Raw genomic sequence first — 4,843 nt, forward strand, 5'->3', positions numbered from 1 at the left:
CAGATATTTCCAAAGAAACTGAGCAATAACAATATTATAACTATATTAATGTAGCACAGATACGTGCACGGGAGGCTAAAGTGGCGCGTTGCTGACACAGCTAACTAGTATTGTTGTTCAAAAGTGGAATGACTAATATTCACCAAATGATTATAGCTGCAGAGCTTATTGATCAACTGTCACGAAAAATGACTAACCTTCTACTAACCTACTAACCTCCTACTATCCCTTCTACTAACCTACTAACCTTCTACTCACCTACTAACCTTCTATTATAGATTAATAACCACACACAAAATGCATCTGAAATATGACCTGTCACAACTCTGACAGGGGAATCCTGGCTTGGTGACGTTATGGTGTGTGAGTGTGTGTGAGTGTGTGTGTGTGCGTGCGTGTGTGTGTGTATGTGTGTTGCACAGCTGTAGGCGTAGCGACAGGCCTGCTCCGCCTCACACACACCGACGTGCACACCTTTACACACTCCGTGCATGACATGCTGGACATATTGTCCTTAAACCACTTTGTGCACGTGCACTTTGATCCGTTCAGTACGTGCACAGAAAAACCCAAAGCGACAGCAGATATGAGGCAGGAAGCGCATCTACCAGCCCGGTTCGGCTCGGTAAAAGGCTCCTCAAACACCAGCTGGAGTACAGAAGAAGAGCCTCACCTGGGCGTCCGGTTACGAGCAGGAAGCTCCTTCAGAAACGACGCAGCTCCATTTTCTAGAAATATCTGGAAAAAGCATCGACCCGCGCCACTGCTTCTCCGCGGCCATTTTGAGCTGAACCATCATACCGAGGCAGAAGGGGTGCAGACATCGGTGAGAGCCAATTAACGCTAATTTACGACTGAATACGTGCAGACATGAACCACAAACGCTCAATTATGTATTCATAATGCGGGAAGATGAAGAGTTAATGTTGATTAGTATTAAGAACCAGTTTAATCCACCTTTCCCATTTCCAGCCCCCCACATAGGCAACAATAGTACAGACCAGGAAAAAATCAAGCGGCCTCCTCGAACGTGTTGGGTGAGTGGAGCCAATCAGAGGCCGCGAAACTGTTTGTACAACAACAACAAGAATAATGATGATGGTTACGATGAGAACAACAACAATAATAATACTGATAATACTGACAATATTGTATCAGTATTATGATATTAATATGATGATGATGATGACGATCTTGTTCTTGCATTCAAACGTTACCAACTGAATATTGTTGCCATTAGCACCATATTAAACGTGTCTGTGGGCTCTGTGCTTTGTCCTGTTCATTAACCCAACTTTGTGTGTAATGTTGCCATCAGCTCGTTAGCAGAATCGTTTGACCGGCTGTACGCTGCATCATCACGTCTGCTCACGTGTCCATCTGACATCATCGCCTCTGTCTGACATCATCACATCTGCTCACGTGTCCATCTGACATCATCACCTCTGTCTGACATCATCACATCTGCTCACGTGTCCATCTGACATCATCACCTCTGTCTGACATCATCACGTCTGCTCACGTGTCCATCTGACATCATCACCTCTGTCTGACATCATCACCTCTGTCTGACGTCATCATGTCTGCTCACATGTCCATCTGACATCATCACGTCTGCTCACGTGTCCATGTGACGTCATCACGTCTGCTCACGTGTCCATCTGACATCATCACGTCTGCTCACATGTCCATCTGACATCATCACATCTGCTCACGTGTCCATCTGACATCATCACCTCTGTCTGACGTCATCATGTCTGCTCACATGTCCATCTGACATCATCACGTCTGCTCACATGTCCATGTGACGTCATCACGTCTGCTCACGTGTCCATCTGACATCCTCACCTCTTGTCTGACATCATCACGTCTGCTCACGTGTCCATCTGACGTCATCACCTCTGTCTGACATCATCACATCTGCTCACGTGTCCATCTGACATCCTCACCTCTTGTCTGACATCATCACGTCTGCTCACGTGTCCATCTGACGTCATCACCTCTGTCTGACATCATCACATCTGCTCACGTGTCCATCTGACATCATCACCTCTGTCTGACATCATCACATCTGCTCACGTGTCCATCTGACATCATCACATCTGTCTGACATCATCACGTCTACTCACGTGTCCATCTGACATCATCACCTCTGTCTGACATCATCACGTCTGCTCACGTGTCCATCTGACATCATCACATCTGTCTGACATCATCACGTCTGCTCACGTGTCCATCTGACATCATCACCTCTGTCTGACATCATCACATCTGCTCACGTGTCCATCTGACATCATCACCTCTGTCTGACATCATCATGTCTGCTCACGTGTCCATCTGACATCATCACCTCTGTCTGACATCAGAGGACTTGAGGACCAGCAGAAGTTCTAGTGTGTTGGAGCTCAGCGCCAGATGTAAAAACAGTAAATTGGAATAAGAACATTAGAAATAGTTTCAATAAATAAAGGACAGCACCATGACAGGTTCTGGGTCTCTGCCCTGTGGAGGACCTGTGGACGCGAGTAATGTGACTTCATTAGGAAACCACAACGTTCCTGAAGGCAACACAAAGAACCAGGAAATCTAATGCAACTTTCTGATCATTCTTCTGTGGAAAATGTACAATATTTGAGTCACCGTTGTCTCATACAGGCACTGTGATGCACTTTGAATACGGCTGTCAGATGCTTTCTGTTACCAAGGCGATGAGATTTCTCAGGCAGTGAGTCTGTGAGTCCACCTCGTGACGGCACTTTTAAGAACAACGACGTATTTCCTGCTGCAGGTTGATCATCTTCACACATTCATCTCATATCCCTCAAAACAGGATATCAAAGAGAGTTCCGTTTTTTGCTTTTTTACATTATTTTTTAACCTTTGACTTGATGGAACACACAGACTAAACCCTCAGGTGTAAAAGATGTTTTCCACATTCATCCTCTGCTTTAGCTGCCATTTAAAATAAGACTTGACTCTGAAAAAGTCAAACCATTGCGATCAATAAAGAGATCTTTAGCTTAGGGCCAAATGGAATTAAGAAATGCTTTAGGCTAATGACTGTATCGAACAGCGCTCAGGAAAGTGGGTCAAGCTGTGGCAGGTTGGTCCCATCCAGGACGGTTCAGACGTCCTGCAGAGGTGCAGCCAACAGCCAATTTAAAGATATGGCAAAAACTTCATTTTTTAAGAAGAGTATCACATAAATCCAACCAACAATGCTAATTTTAGGAAAGAGTTAGCATCGTTATATCTCTAAATGATCACATTGTGGGACAGAGAGGATAATGGACTGGTTCTTGTGGGACAGAGAGGATAATGGACTGGTTTTACTAGGACAGAGAGGATAATGGACTGGTTCTAATGGACAGAGAGGATAATGGACTGGTTCTAGTGGGACAGAGAGGATAGATGGACTGGTTCTAGTGGGACAGAGAGGATAATGGACTGGTTCTAGTGGGACAAAGAGGATAATGGACTGGTTCTTGTGGGACAGAGAGGATAAATTGACTGGTTCTTGTGGGACAGAGAGGACAATGGACTGGTTCTAGTGGGACAGAGAGGACAATGGACTGGTTCTAGTGGGACAGAGAGGATAAATGGACTGGTTCTAGTGGGACAGAGAGGATAAATGGACTGGTTCTTGTGGGACAGAGAGGATAAATGGACTGGTTCTTGTGGGACAGAGAGGATAATGGACTGGTTCTAGTGGGACAGAGAGGATAATGGACTGGTTCTAGTGGGACAGAGAGGATAATGGACTGGTTCTAGTGGGACAGAGAGGATAATGGACTGGTTCTATTGGGACAGAGAGGATAATGGACTGGTTATACTGGGACATTTCATGCCAGTGCTGTTGGAGCTTTGATATAAAAGGCTCCTCAAGGGTTGTGGAACCATGTTAGAACATAGAACAGGAATTTGAGGTCACTGTGAGTGCAAATGCAAAGAGACGAGTGTCATAACAGCCCATAATATTAATTACGCTAAACAACACGTCTAAAATGAGATTGTCTTCAAGATCCCATTTGTTATTCCCTCAGTGAATAAAGCTCCTCCACCTTGTGTGAGACCTTAATGTGCTTTGATGTTTGGAAATGAAAATGCTTTGAAATGAAATATTCATTGTTTTAAAGTTTAGCCTCATTATGTATATGTCCACTGTCAGTCTGCCAGGATATTCCAGAATATTCCAGAATATTCCAGAGCTGCGTCTCTGAGCAACGTTCCCAGTGTGTCTTTCCCAGTGTTGCAGAATAAATCAGAACATCATGAGTGGGTCGAGTCCACTAGTCTGAACAAGCATCAGCGGGTCGAGTCCACGAGTCTGAACAAGCACGAGCGGGTCGAGTCCTCGAGTCTGAACAAGCACGAGCGGGTCGAGTCCACGAGTCTGAACAAGCATGAGCGGGTCGAGTCCACGAGTCTGAACAAGCATGAGCGGGTCGAGTCCTCGAGTCTGAACAAGCATGAGCGGGTCGAGTCCACGAGTCTGAACAAGCATGAGCGGGTCGAGTCCTCGAATCTGAACAAGCACGAGCGGGTCGAGTCCACGAGTCTGAACAAGCACGAGCGGGTCGAGTCCTTGAATCTGAACAAGAGGCTGTACTGATTGTTTCCGACTCACCTCCGCTCGAGCTTTGTTCCGAGTCCACGAGTCTTATTTAAAGTTGTGGTCCAATCACAGAGGAGCAGATGGTGGTGCTGCCTGAGGGTTCATGTGTGTGACACCATGAAAGTCACATTCCTGAACATGTGGCTTTATGGTCATGTGGGTCATCAGTGTTTAAGCCATTCCAGAGGAGCTGCGTCACTTTAGAGCAGCATGAGGGTTAGGGTAAAC

General features: G+C 45.8%; 1 long non-coding RNA gene across 1 annotated transcript; it reads left to right on the forward strand.

The window, feature by feature from the left end:
- Positions 1-422: 422 nt before the first annotated feature.
- Positions 423-1,271, forward strand: LOC115251226 (uncharacterized). The gene is made up of 2 exons (XR_003889798.1): positions 423-826; positions 973-1,271. It is a non-coding gene; the product is annotated as an uncharacterized lncRNA (long non-coding RNA).
- Positions 1,272-4,843: the final 3,572 nt, after the last annotated feature.

This window comes from Takifugu rubripes, chromosome 10 (genome assembly GCF_901000725.2).
Source record: "Takifugu rubripes chromosome 10, fTakRub1.2, whole genome shotgun sequence".
Lineage (NCBI taxonomy): Eukaryota > Metazoa > Chordata > Actinopteri > Tetraodontiformes > Tetraodontidae > Takifugu > Takifugu rubripes.